The 15,216-nt window shown below is 39.7% G+C and overlaps 1 protein-coding gene across 6 annotated transcripts in view; it reads right to left on the bottom strand.

Annotated features, from left to right (window-relative positions):
- SMYD3 (SET and MYND domain containing 3) overlaps positions 1–15,216 on the bottom strand; it is a 1,085,127-nt gene that overhangs the window by 109,579 nt on the left and 960,332 nt on the right. The gene's annotated exons all lie outside the window — the stretch shown is intronic.

The following is a 15,216-nucleotide window of genomic DNA, read 5'->3' as shown; positions in this document are numbered from 1 at the left end:
AGGAGGGATCTTGATTCTTTGATTTGCTTTACAGACAGATGGTACTCCCTCATAGCCATGCCCAGAGTATGGGCCGGGTGTGCATTGGTCTGTTAGCACATCCTGGGCTGAGTTCATTCATTCATCATTGGCCTTTCCCATTCTCTTCTGCTGCTCCTCTAGCTGTACCATGGTCCAAGTTTTACTCTACACCTTGTATTATAAGGCCTTGTGATGATCAGCCATATGTTCTGGGCAATGATGATGCTCACCTCCAAGGTGCTTCATCATACCTAAATCATACTCTAACCCACACTCTAAAGACCAGGAACCTGCAGTACAATAAAGGGTCAAAGAAACCACATAGCCATTTGAAAAATAACAACACCCAGGAAATGGGAACTGAGTCACTTGAGGAATTAAAAAACCTTAACCACTTGTTCTCCCCTTTCTCATAATCTCCTTTTTTCTTAGCACTACTTCATTACAATTTATGTCACTTCATTTCTCATTCCCTCTATTTAAAAACTGAGGGTGTGGAGTTCTGTTGGGGCAGTGTAATGCAAGAGAAAAAATCAGGGTGCTTGAAAGAAGATGAAATGGGGTTGAGTCTCAGATCTACCATGAATTGTACATCTCTGAGTTTCAGTTTCTTTATTTATAAAAGGGGTCTCAGAATACATGCTCCATAAACTCAAATGGATTTGTGATCTAAACATGAAGGGCCACACAATTTTAAAAAATAGGCGAGAACCACATCAAGTGCTTTTCACGCCTGTGGCTTGGGGGAGATGTCTCAATTAAACAAAAGATAAATCAGATTATTTTCTTTATATGAAATGGAAAAACTTTTGCACAAACAAAACCAATGCAACTAATATGAAATTGTTGATTAGGGGGAAATTTTTATATCAAATATCTTTGACACAAGTCTGGTACCTAAGACAGATAAGGAAAAAGTCCGTAAGATCATTCCTCAAAGGATAAAAGTCAAAGGACATGAACAAACAAGATTTGCAAATTAGTGACAGAGAACTGCTTACAGCACTGAGGGATTAAGCGACTTGTCACATGTCACAAAGCCAGTATATGTTAGGGCAAGACCTGAACTCAGTATTTCCTGGCTTTGAAGTTAGATCATTAGTTGACATGCCATAAAGAAATTACATATAGTTATAATGATTAAACATGGCCCCATAAAAGAGATGAGAAAATTAATCTCCCTCTCTCCCTTTGAAGAGGTGGAGGACTGTAGGTATGGAATACTGTATATGCTATCAGATTGGACTGATAATGTTGGTTAGTTTTGCTGAATTTCTCCTACCCCTCCCCTTTCTTTTTTATTCTTTGTTTCAAGGAATGGCTCTCTGGGCAAGAGAGGAGCTAGGGATGCTTCTGGAAATGAAAGTGACATAAAAATAAGAAAGCAATAAAAATTTAAATTTATAAAGTAAACAAAAAAAAGATAGAGAAACCCCTGCCCCCTCGCCCCCCAATATATCCTGCTTTGCCTTATAGGCTATTTTTGGATATTTAAAGGATAAAATCAGAAAGCACTATGAATCATTTTTTAAAAATAAGCTATTATTCCCAACGCCTGGGAAAACCTGACTTCAGATGACCATGAAGTTAAGTTTTCCTTTAAAATCAAAACATTTAAGCTTACTGGCTTCCATCTTTACAAACCCAAAACTCTATGTCTTTTCTACCTCTAAATCTCTGTAATTCTAAGTTTCTGGGGCCAATTTACTTATCCAAGCAAAGCTCCTATAATGTCAACAGCCTGAGTAGGATTTTCCAAATCCAGCCTCATGGGTAATTTTCATCTTTGTTAATTCAAGATGCTTCTGCCATTCCAAATCTCAACCCTGTGCATGCCTTATCTTAATTTTCATTTCATTTCTTTTTTTTTTTTTGTCTCAAGCCATCCATTTCTAATGCAGGCCATCCTTTTAGTAAAGGTCAGGAGACAGTAATCTCTCCTAATTCAGAAGAAAAGATTCATGCTGAAGTGGTAGTGCCTGGTTACAAATGATGAAAAAAATTAGAAGCCATGGCTGGGTCAATACCACACTTACTCTAGGATAAAACTGCACGTTGGAAAATTTGGCAGGGCGCCAGGTACCATGGAGTGGGCATGATTCCCAGACTTCAGCTCTTAACAACCAATGTATGAATAAGGTACTTGAATAGCATGGCAGAGTGCAAACTATATGACCAAAATTAAGGCAATACATTGCTCTTCAAATTCAGGAACCTAAAGTTACAGTCATACTTTGAGAATAGGTCCTCCTTCATCTATTGCTTTCAAGGAGATGGCTGATGTTGCTTACTTTAATCACTGAGGACTTCTGCCTTTCTGAAAAGCACACAAGCCAATGGGTGTCAGTTAGTAATGCCACACCAAACAGGTGAAGCCAGAGATGATTTACAAGTTCCTTGAATATCCTGGCACTAAAGCATTTTTTTTTTGGAGGGGGGAAGGCAAGGCAATTGGTGTTAAGTGACTTGCCCAAGGTCACACAGCTAGTTAAGTGTCAAGTACATGAGGCCGGATTTGAACTCAGGTCCTCCTGTTGCCAGGGCCAGTGCTCTATTCACTGTGCCACCTAGTTGCCCCGAAAGCATTTTTTAAAAATGCATTTTGAATTTCACCATTTCAAAACCTGGGGAGGATCCTTAAAGTGTAAGACAATTCTCATGATCAATTTGCTTAACTTCTTTTCAATTCACTTCAGCAAACATATATTAGACAGCTACCATGTGAAAGGTGCTGGGCACCTAGGTGGCACAGTTGATAGAGCACCAAGCCTACAGTCAGGAAGACTAGTGAGTTTAAATCTGGTCTCGAGCACTTACTAGCTGTGTGACCCTGGGCAAGTCACTTAACTCCTTTGGCTTCAGTTTCCTCATCTGTAAAATGAGCTGGAGAGGGAAATGGGGAACTATTCCAGTATCTTTGCCAAGAAAACTCCAAATAGGGTCACAAAGAGTTAGACAGCACTAAAATGAATGAACAATAACAACAACAAACAAGCATATATTAGGCAGCTACTGCACGACAGATGTTATGTTAGGTATTTAGGATATAGAGATGAAAAAGGACTTATTCCCTGCCCTCAAGGAGCTTACAATTTGGTCCAAAAGGTCTATTTGAACTTCTTGAAGTGGGGGAAGATGCTTTTCTTAGTCTTAATGTAGTCAAACACTACCCAAATGTTCTTTGCATTCAGAGAGGAACTAATAAGGACACTGAGTAGTCATCCTTCAATCATTGGGGAGAATCAATATGAACAACAACCCAGACACTTTAGAAGTTAGTAGAGATTCCCTAAGTGCTGAAACTGGATCCAAGAGAGACATTTTGTAATCCTTTCCTAGATTTTCTAGGTTTCTCAGACTCCCTGAGACTTGGTTTCCCCATTTGAAAAATGGGGATAATAATAGCTTCTACCTCATATGGTTGTTGTGGGGATCAAGTAAGATAATGTAAAATACTTTGCAAACCTTAAAGAAATTACTACAATAAGGCAGATTTGGGTATGGTATGTGAATATGATCTGGTAGAAAGCCTGCCGAACCATGAAAGAAGAGAAATTGAGATTTGGGTCCTTATCTTAGCTCTGCCAATAATTAGACAAAAAAGAGGGCCTCAAGAGATTATGTATTCCCCATCCTCAGATGTATTCAAATCAAGGCTCAGAAGGGGGAGGGGAAAGGGAACAAGCACCTTCTATGTACTCTGTGCCAAGTACTCTCCTGAGTATTTTACAAATTACACACTAGGAAATAGATTTAAATTCAAGTCTTCCTGATTCCAGGCCCAGCAGCTCTACCCATCTCACCATTTAGCTACTTAAAATGAAAATGCCAGTGATTATTTACTCCAAAGTCCAATAACTGACACCATCAAGAAGTTCTTCCCTTCTCCTTTCCTCACTCTCTAGCTTAAATCCATCATACAGTGGCTCCTCATCGCCTACTTGACCAAATTCAAATGCTCAGTATGTTGCCCCAGGCCTCTCATTAACTATCTCCAATTTGCTTACCTAACATTATGTCTCACTCATCTCCAATACCTTTTCACCATTCAGGTGATTTCCTGAGTGATTTGAATCACAGAATCATTGAATTGGAGAGCCAGAAGGACCCTCAACTGCAATCTAATTTATTCCATACTCAAAAGGAATCCCCACTATAATATACCCAACAGGTGATATCCAGCCTTGGCTCAAAGAGGCAGAGGGTGGGGGGATGGGAAAGAGAAGAAGCTCTAATTAAGTGCCTATTATGTACCAGGTACTCAGTGAAGTTCATTATAATTACTTTCTCATTAGATCATCCTAATAACCCTGGGAGGTGGGTGCTCTCATTATTCCCTTTTCATAGGTGAAGAAACTGAAGCAGACTGAGGGTGAGTGACTTGTCCAGGATCACACTGCTAATAAGTATCTGAAGTTTGAACTCAGGTTTTCTTGACTCCAATCCTAGCACTCTATCCATTATACTACTTATCTAACTCTAAGAAGAACTCCAAGGAATGGAAAATATCACCTACAAAGGGAGTTCTTTTTACCTAATTATCAGCAGAGTTAAGACAAGGATCTGATCCATATCTCAACATTTTATCCAATGCTCTTTTCACCACATCTTCTCTAACCTAAATCCCTCGTGTTGTAATGATTTCCTCTTTTGTAGCATATAAACTTTAACATTTTAAACATTATTTTATTTTTTTCAATAGACAAGCATTTATTTTCTCTGTCTTCCACCTTTCCCTTTTCCAAATTGAAAAAAGACAAAATCCAGTTTCCTGCAATTTGAGTTCATCACTGCAATGGGAATGAAAATTTGGAGATCTTCCCTGCCCCTTAATACACCTAGGGGGGTGTCTGAAGACCTCCCCTGCTTTGAAAGTAAACTCTGCCCCCTAATAGGCTGAATGTAATCACATGGATCCTGTGGTGGGAGGAGTTGGCTGAAGGGGAGTGGACCCACAGAAAGCTGGTGATCAGAGCTAGTGAGAAGGTGGGGAAGAGAGGTGCTCAGGCAAGGAGATGGAGAGGTATGTGAGTAAATATTGATCTTGTATTGTATTGTGTATACAACTCTTAGACAAATGAAGGGGAAGATAGTATAAGAGAAGCAATAAAAAAAAAGTCTGTAAGTGAGGTATAATGAACACAATGAAGCAGTTAGATGACAAAGTAGATAGAGCTCTGGACTTCCTAATTAGAAATCTGAATCCTACTTCAGATCCAGACTAGGTGTGTGGCCCTAGGCAAGTCACTTAATATCTCTGTGCCTCTCAGTTCATGGGAGAAATGAAGAAAGAGAATTAAATAAAACATTGAAAAATACTTGGAAAGGAGCAAAAAGAAGCTCAGAAGGGGACAAAGACAAACAGGGCAATTTTGTTACTACTGTGCTAAATTAACAGAAATTCCAATTAACTTTGTAAAAGAAGTTCACGGTTACAGATACATTATTTTTTCTTTTCATCGTATAGTAAAGGGTTCAAGGTTTTCTGATGCATGTTCATGATGAAAAAAGGAAACTTAAAAAAAATAGCAGCCCCAAGCTACAATTGCTCAAGGCCACCTGAGTCAGTGTGATGTGACCAGTGCCTCTCAGATATGTGATACCAGAGAGAGTTTTGTTTCCATTGCGTCTGTCAATTGACTATGTGGAGGTGGCTGTAAAAGTCTTCCATTGGTTATCACAGATGTAGCACCCTGGGACTGCAGTAGAATGCTCTGAATTTTATGTCAAAAGATTCAGTTTGGATCCCAGTTTGGCCATTCAGTGCTGTGTGATCCTAAAATCAATCATTTAACCCTGTTGGCCTCAGTCTTCTCATATGTGGGTGGGCTGGATGCTATGTTCTCTCCTCCTATTCTCAGTCAAATATTTTGAAAAAGACATCAATGCTTGGCATTTCTACCAAGAGATATTCTCTTATCCCACTATCTTCTTAATCCACTGTAATCTGACTTTACTCAACTGAAATTTATTCTCTTCCAGAGTTATCAATGGTTTCTAAATCATCAAGTCTAGTGGCCTTTTCTCAAACCTTTCACTCCTTGACTTCTCTGTAGCATTTGATACTGTTGACTACCTTTTCTGTTCCCTACTCTCACCTCTCTGGAGATACATGACACTGCAACAACCTCTCCTCAGTTTTCTTTTTCTGTATCTTCATCCACATCAAGCCAGTCACTAAGCCTGGGTATCCCTCAAGGCTTTTCCTTGGGCCCTCTTTTATGCTGTCTCTATTCTCAGTGACTTCATCAGTTCCCATGAGTTCAACCCCCATCTCTTCAAAGTTAACTCTAAGATCTACATAGCCAGATGGAGTCTTCCTTCTGAGCTCTCATGCTGCACCTACCTTTTGGATATTTCCACCTGGATGTCCTATAGGCATCACAAACTCAACACCTAAAAAAGAGTCCATCCCTTACACTCCAATATTTGTTAAGTATTTACAACAATATATGTCAAGAATTGCTCTAAGTACTGGGGATACAAAGACAAATGTATATAGTCCCTTCCCTCAAGCAGCTTACATTCTGATGGGGCAGACAACATGAATCTCTCTCCTCCCTCTCCCAAGCACTTAATGCAATTCTCGACACATATTGCTGTAAATACTTAATAAATGTCAGCTAAATGATTGAATACTATTTAAAAAAAAAGATAATATGATTTGTACTGCCTACTTCAAAAATGTGTAAGGAAAATGTTTTGTCAATTATCAACTGCTATATATGTGATTGATTATTATTTTTCCCACTTAAAAGGTGAAAAGTAACTTATGGAATGAAGGACTGAAAGTGACCACCAACAATGTGCATGCACAAATGAATATTAGACTACCATGGTACAAGCCTATCACTTTTTGTTTGTTTTTTTTGGTGCTGTAAATTTAGGAGAAGCTCTGTTGAATGTTAAGGGGAGAAACTTGAGGATACAAAGCTTCAAGAGGAGGAAAAGAGTTGGGATATGTGATTTCTGTCTCAATACCTGCTCAATAACAAAATGCTTTATGTACTGCAGTAGTATTCATCACACTTTCAAAAATCTTTCATTCTCCATAGACAATAACTTCTGAGAACCTGAAGAGATAAGAGCTTCTTTTCCTCTCACTTTCATCTTGTTTCTCCCCCTTCTTCCTTCCTCTCTCCTTCCCTTCTCTTCCTCCTCTGATCTTTCCCTTTCCTTCTTCCTTTCATTCTTTCCTCTTTCATCTTCTTTTCTTACTTTCCTTCCCTTCCTTCCCATTCCCCTTCCTTTCTTTTTCACTTCCTTTCCTTTTTCTTCTTTCCTCCTTTCTGTCCCTTTCTGTCCCTGCCTCCTTCCTTCCCTTCATCCTTTCTCCTTTCCTCCTTCCTTTCCTTCTTCCCTCCTTCCTTCCTTGTTTTTTTCTAGGTCTTTCTTTTTCACATTCACTGAGGACTGACATTTAGAGCATTTCATATCAATTCTCACTGGGGCACAACACAACTTTCATCACATAAAGTGAAAAGAGTGCTAGTCTGGGTTTGTGTCCAGGCTCTGCCATAAACTACATGACCTTGGGCCAATCTCCTCCACTCCCTGTACTTGGGTTTCCTTTGTCTTTACTTTAAAGAGGTTGGCCCAAGTGATGTCCAAAGTCCCTTCTAGCTCAAGCATTCTCCATGTGTATGTGTTGTGTGTTTGTGTGCACGCACTTCCTAGCCAGATAACATAATAGTCTGGATGGCCAGCTCCCTTTACAACAAAAAACAAGGAGACAGGAATACACATCCCCTAGATGTGCTGGAGACAAAACTTTGGATAATTTACCTGAACTGTATATGAATACCAGAAGTCAAATTTCAAACATTTGTACAAAGTCCACACTCACACAGTTCTTACCAGAAGACCATTTTTAGCTGGTATTTTACAGATTACATTACAGAGAATGTCAGCTCTGTGAAAGGTACAGGGTTTGTTGGTTTTTAGTCTATAGAAATAAATGAAAACTTTCAGATCACTGGAGCTACAAACAGGATGAAGAAACACGTTTGCTCATCCAAAATTCTTTAGCCAATACATTCCAGGTTTAGAGCCATACCCCAAGTAGGGCTCTAGCCAGGGCAGATATTAAAGGTCACCCCATGAATTCCTCTTTTGCACAAATGTAAAGGTGCCATATTTTGGCCAAGGCATTCAGCAATCTATGCAAGTCTTCTGAGGCCCTGGCCTATTCCCATTTTTGGAGACAAAGCATGAGACTCAGTGACTTCTGCTCTCATATGTTATTCCGTGACACAGTGCTGGCTGATGCTGCCTTATATGACTCTCCCCAGAGTACCATTAGCAACTTTAAGTTTCCATCAGCCAGAAATGTACCTGTCATACAGCTGGCCTTCCTGCATCATTCACACAAAGGTTGCCAACATTTGGACAGAGGCTGGACAGCATTTTTCATTCAGTTGAAGCCATGTTCAGTGTTTCCTTGTTTTTCCATGATTGAAGGTCAAATCCTGAGGCAGGTGATTTTAAAAATAAAACCCTTGTGAAGGGAGCAACTGAAAGGACACTTTAATCAGAGAGTACTAGATAAGCTAATGGAGCCTCCTACCTACTGAACCAGACCCCAAATCAGCACTTGAAACAAAAGGATTGTAGGTTGTGCAAAGGAAAGAGCATGATGGCTATGTCTCAGAAGTAGGAGGTTTAGAACTAGTAACCTTATATGATATTGTAAGGGAGTAACGTTTGTTTTCTCCATCAACAAAAGCTAAGAATTTCCCACTCTTCAATTTGCCATTATTTTGGGTTAAGGAGACAGAATCTTCATTTTGTGTATCTTTATTATTGTAATATGTATATATAATATTATAATATAATATATATAACCTAATATTACATACCTATTCCCTATTATTATTATATACTTACATACCTATTCTCTACTGTATGGGATGGGGGCAGAGGGAGTGTTACAGTGGAAAGAATGATTGATGGCTCTGGAGTCAGAGGACCTGAGTCTGCATACCCATTCTGCTACTTACTTGTTGTTTAGGCTTAGTCAGGTGAAGGATGGGGTGCTTGTGCTCAAGCCCCCACCCTAAGCTACTGATTTATGTGCAAAGTTTTTCTATTATCCCTGTTGTATTGTTGCAAAGTTCTGTTGATACCAGTTTTTCTGTCAGTTATCCCTAAACTCTCATTTATTGTTAATGTACTTTTGCTATGTAAGGGACATGAAAAATCCTGGGGCTGAATGGAATGGGAATGGGAATTTGAAGATCTTCCCTGCCCCTTAATAGACCTGGGGAGTTTGAAGCCACCCCCCCCCCCCCCCCCCCGGCTTTGAAAGTAAACTCTGCCCCCTAATAGGCTGAATGGAATCACATGGAGCCTATGATGGAAGGAATTTGCTGAAGTGAAGCAGAGCCCACAGGAATCTGGGAGTCAGAGCTAGCAAGAGGGTGGGGGAGAGAGGACGCTCAGGCAAGGAGTCAAATAGGCTTGTGAGTAGATATTGATCTTGTATTGGTTTGTGGGAAAGCTAAAGGATGCTGTGGCTCTCTGTGTTAATATGGCTTCTTAATATCTTTGGTACTATGATGGAATCGGCTCACTGGTTTTGGGATTTGGTTTTCTGGTGTCTAAATAAATGCTTCCCTTCTGTCCTCTATGTGGAGAGTTTGGTATATTTTATGATTGAACATCATGAGATATTTATAGTCATGGTCTTGATCATGATCATGGGCACTGTAAATGCTGCATTGGCGCTACAGCAGGTTATATAAACTCTTTGTGCCTCGGGCCTCTATTTCCTTATTGGTTAAATTAGAGGACTAAATTCCAAAGAATACTATGATATGGTTGACAGAATGCTGAAACTGAAGTTGGGAGGATGGGTTCTGATGCTACCTCTGATTCTTACAAGCTGTGTAGCCTTGGGGATTAAGTCATTTTATCTTTCTGAGGCTCCATTTCTTTATCTACAAATGGGAATAGTAATACCTGTGAACACCTGCCTAAATGGGTTGTTTTGAGGCTTGTGTGAGATGATGCATGTAAAGTGCTTTGAAAAATTGTCATTCACTATTATTAAATGTTTTTTTTGGCAAGGCATTTGGGGTTAAATGACTTACTCAGGTTCACACAGCTAGTAAGGGTCAAGCGTCTGAGACAGGATTTGAACTCAGGTCCTCCTGACTCCAGGGCTGGTGTTCTATCCACTGTGCCATCTAGCTGCCCCTACCAATTTTTATTTGATGTTTAGTTGCTTCAGTCCTGTCTGATTCTTTATGACCCCATTTGGGGTTTTCTTGGCAAATATTCTGGAGTGGTTTGTCATTTCCTTTTCCAGCTCATTTTACAAATGAGGAGACTGAAGCAAACAGGGTGAAGTAACTTGCCTAGGGTCATACAGCTAGTAAGTGTCTTAGGCCAGATTTGAACTCAGAAAGATGAGTCTTTCTGACTTCAGGTCCAGCACTCTATCCACTGTGCCACCTAACTGCCTTACTGTTATTAATAGTGAATTATTAATTGTTAATAGTAAATTATTAATACTAAATCCTAGGATTAACAGAGTGTGTCACTCTGTTTATTGAAGGTCTGGGGAGAATCTACCTAATCAGATCCAATGTTTTGTGAAAATCTCTGTATAGGCCCCAGGTCTATTTGCTGATCAAGTGACCATTCGTTTAGATTACATTTTCACTGAACAGAAGCTATGATTATTTTATTTGGGTCTAGCTTATGCACAGAAATATTTCTGGGTTGAAATCTATGTCTAAAAAAGGGGCATGCATTGGTCATTGGACTAGCCCTATTAGGATGAGAACCTTTCCTTGTTTCACCTGAATTAAATCTTCAATTCCTAGACATCAGGCTGAAAACTAATACATTAACATTAATACATTACAATAAATTAAGAGGTCATGGCACATTCTTGAAAGGGTACTGGAGAAAGAATGAAGAAAGGTAGGTTCTCATACCCAGATAGCCACAAGCTAAGTATGACCTTGGGCAAGTCATTTTTCCTACTTCCCCCACCGCCAGCTCCCACCCTCTGTTTACAAAGTTCACATCTGTAAAATCAGGGAGTCAGAATAGATGATCACCAAGGGTCCCTTTAGAAAGCTATGAAATTCTTAAGTTTCAAAGAAGGTAAATGACTTCCTTTCACCTCTGGAGGTAGGGAGAATCAAAAGACCCCAAACCCTCAACTGCCACAGGGAAGGTGGTTGTTGGACTCATCAGAGTCATGAATGAATGTGTTGACAGTCTTATGAGACTGCCAGGCCATGCTTGCCAGCTCCAGGAATATAAATAGTTTGAATAAGCAATTCATAATTTGACTACGTACCCAAGCAAAACCCCAGAGTCTGAGAGAGATGCCCTCCTCCACTGCCCTGGCCCACCCATGTGCAAGCTTCTATTGTCCTCTTAGTATGTGGGAGCACATGGTGCTCTGGGACAAAACAGCCTTCTGTTCAACAACAAAAGATTCCAATGCCTTTAAAGTCCTCAGAGGAAGACAGCATTGGCAGAGGAGTGGTGGACTGGGGAATGTAGGAACTAAAGAGTGCAGAATATAGGTCATTCTGACTTTAGATGTGAGTAGCCCCACAGCTGCAAGCTCATGGCATCTTCAGCAATCAGCCATTGCAGATGCAGGCTGGAATCAAGAGAATAGGATCTGAATGTTTTTTAGACCCAAGCTCTCATTTCCTCTTACCTATATGGTCCTTAGGTAGAAGCAATTCATAGATTTCCTACCAAAAATTATATTTTGGATGGATGTTTACCAGGAACTAAGGTCTACAAGGCTATTCTTCAAGTATAAGACTCATACTGGGTAGTTAAAGATCAACTCTGTAAGCCCTTATCAGTACATGTGGTACTTAGTAAGTGCTTCTTGACTTAGCTATATAGCATACACCACACTCTAGGAAAATCAGGAACATGAAAATCGAAAGCTGTCAAATTAGTGTGATTCTTGTCTTATGTTTCTATCTTTATTTCTAGTGCTTAGTACAGTACTTTACATATAGAAAACACTGAAAAAATGCTTCACCCATCTGTCCATCCATCCATCCATCTATTTATTTCTCACCTCATGGGAAAATTCTCTATGTAAAATGATTCATCATAGTCCTTCTCTAAGCTCTGCTAGTGTTCACTGTGATTCAGTCACCATTATCTCCTGAGGTGAAAACCCCTTTTCTCTATTAATACTCTGAATTTTCTCTTCCCCTTCCACATTAACATTCATCTTTCCGTTGCCTATCTTGCTTGCCTTCCATTATGGCTTCTAAAAATCTCATTCTTTCTTTGACAATCTTCCTTTCATTCTAGACCTCAGATTCTTTACATCTTCTTTCACTTGCAGAATACTGACTCTCTCCAGAAGACTCACTGGCTACCTTCTTCAGGACTCAGTCCTTCTTCCATGTCCTTGACACACTGAGCCAGTAGGAGCAGGCAGGCTTGTTGTTCACTGCCACTTCTAAGCCATCAATTTGCCACCATCACTCAGCAATATCTCTTTTTTTTTTAGCAACACTCCATTAATTTATATTTCCCAGTCCAAACTCATTCTTAAGATCTCATTCCTCCAGGAATTCAGTACCTGGTACATAATCTTCTTCAATCTTTATACTTAGAAATGTGTGTGTGCATACACACATATATTGTATACACACGTATATACTTATATATAGTATATATATGTATACATATAGATATGGTTACAGAGATAGATATAAGCATGGGGAAGCTAGGTTGCACATAGAATGCTGGGCCTGAAGTCAGGAAGATTCCCTTCCTAAGTTCAAATCTGGCCTCAGATGCTTACTAGTTATGCAGGTCTAGGCAAGTCACTTAACCCTATTTGCCCCAGTTACTGTATCTGTAAAATAAGCTGAAGAAGGAAATGGCAAACCACTCCTGTATCTTTGCCAAGAAAACCCCAAATGGGGTCATAAAGAGTTGAACATGGTGGCCTTGAGGTCACAAGTCCCCCACCCCTGGATATACTGATACCTCCTCAATACCTTGACCTCCCAATTCATCAATTCTCTCACCTCTCATAACCTTCCCTCCATCTCAGTCAACAATAGAAATGATAATATCTTAAATTTCATTGTCACCCATAAATATGATTAGACACCTCAATGATTTTGAAATCTGAAAGTCCTATCTAATCAAAATCTCTTATCCTTTCCTTTTTTACTGCTGCCTACCTCCTTCTAAACTTATTTTTCATCCTCACTGTGACTTCTACTTTTTTGCCTCTTCCTATTCTATCCGTCCATCATCACTTCTGCTCTGACCTCACACTTTCCTTCCTTCACAATCTTGAATTTGTGATTGACTAGTTAAACTCAAGACACATCTTTGTCCTTGTATCCCTTGCTTCTTCATCTGACTACCACTCACACCTCACTAAACCCCAAACCTTGTTTACCATAACCATCTGCCTCCTTTGCCCTTCCTCATCTTACTGGAGAAAATCATATAACTATGCTGACTGAATCTTCTAAAATTTAAGTTATTGATCTCAGTTGGATTATTCAATACTCCATGGCAAACCTGCTACTTTTCTCTCGTTGGGTATGATACCTTCTACAGCTATACTAAACCTCCTCTTCTCTTTCTCCTCTGTGGTCTTTTACCATCCCTTGTAGCAGGTGACTAGCCTCCTACTTTAATGAAACAAACAGAGGTCATCCATTGCGGGCCCCCTCTTCTCTCATATTCTATATATTACCCTTCATTTTCATTTCCCTTGCTTGAGAATTTGAGGAAGAGGTGACCCTTTTTCTTTAACAAGGCTAATGCCTCTATTTGTGCCCTTGATTCTTTGTCCTCTCTCACTTTCATTTGATATTTCCTTTTCCTCTGTATCTTCCTTTGCTTTCTACCATCATGAGCAGATCTTCTTACACTTTAAAAACTTTCAGCTATACCTGCCATTCGTTCAAGCAATCAGTCTCTTCTTCATTCACAGTTAAACTGTTGATAAGAGCCATCTACACTAATTGCCTTCATTTTCTCATCCCCCATGGTTTAATGACCCTGGCAATATGTCTTCCAACTCCATCAATCAGGAGGAAGTGCTCTCTCCAAGGTTACCTTCAAAGCTCAGCTCAGATGCCATCCCCTACTCAAAGCCTCTTTTGACCCTTCACAGTTGTTTATGCTCTTTCCTTCTCCAAACCCAATATATAAGGATATCTTGTATATCCCTATCTGCATATGTTGTACTTCCATCTCCACCCCCATGAAATCTCATTTAGGACCAGGATTGCTTTTCTTTTCAATCTTTTTATTTCTACTATCTTAGCACAATGCTTTACATGTAGTAGAGTGAAATAACATCTTACAAGGGGAGTCAGGTGCTAAAGGCAGTGGAAAAGGCAAAATCTGGATGTAGTCAACATTATCCTTGAAAATTCCTTAAATCATTCACAAAGTACCATTGTTGTTGAGTCATTTGTATTCGACTCTTTGAGACCCCATTTGGGTTTTTCTTGGCAAAGATACTGGAGTGGTTTGCCATTTCTTTCTCCACCTCATTTTACAGATGAGGAGACTGAGGCAAATAGGGTTAAGTGACTTGCCCAGGGTCACACAGATAGTAAGTGTCTGAAGTTTGAATTCAAATCTTCCTGACTCCAGATCCAGAACTCTATCTACTGCACCACCTCATTGCCCATAAAGTAGCATACAGAATCTTTAAAACAGAGGTAGTTTGGAATGGGTTGGGGTATCTTTAAAAGAAGGGTCTCTGTATGAGAGTGCATAAGAATCTAAGAAGGTAGCTATGGTAACAACTGGTAAATTTCATTTTTCAAAACATCCAGCTAATCATTTTTACTGTGGCTTATAGCATGCTTTCTGGATTCCTCCCTATTCCTTCTCTTACCCAATTCTCCTTCACCCAACCCTGGTGGTGGTGTATTAGAAAAGAAAGAAAAAGAAATAAAGTACATGGGTCAGTTTGGGATCAGTGGTAAAGGAATGTTTATGTTAGGAACAAAAGTCTTAATAAACAATTGAATTGTGATCACTCCTTGTTGTGTCTGGCACAAAAAAACAAAATGTGTGTGTGTGTGAGGAAGAGAAAGAAGGAGAGAGAGACAGAGAGAGAGAGAGAGAGACACAGAGAGAGAGACAGAGACAGAGAGACAGAGACAGAGAGAGAGAGAGAGAGAGAGAGAGAGAGAGAGAGAGAGAGAGAGA

This window comes from Petaurus breviceps, unplaced genomic scaffold, assembly GCF_028583685.1.
Source record: "Petaurus breviceps papuanus isolate PSGF00001 unplaced genomic scaffold, PetGlider_PUasm1.0 90778, whole genome shotgun sequence".
Classification (NCBI taxonomy): Eukaryota; Metazoa; Chordata; class Mammalia; order Diprotodontia; family Petauridae; genus Petaurus; species Petaurus breviceps.
The sequence above is the reverse complement of the archived record's forward strand: the minus strand, read 5'-3'. Positions and strand labels throughout refer to the sequence as shown.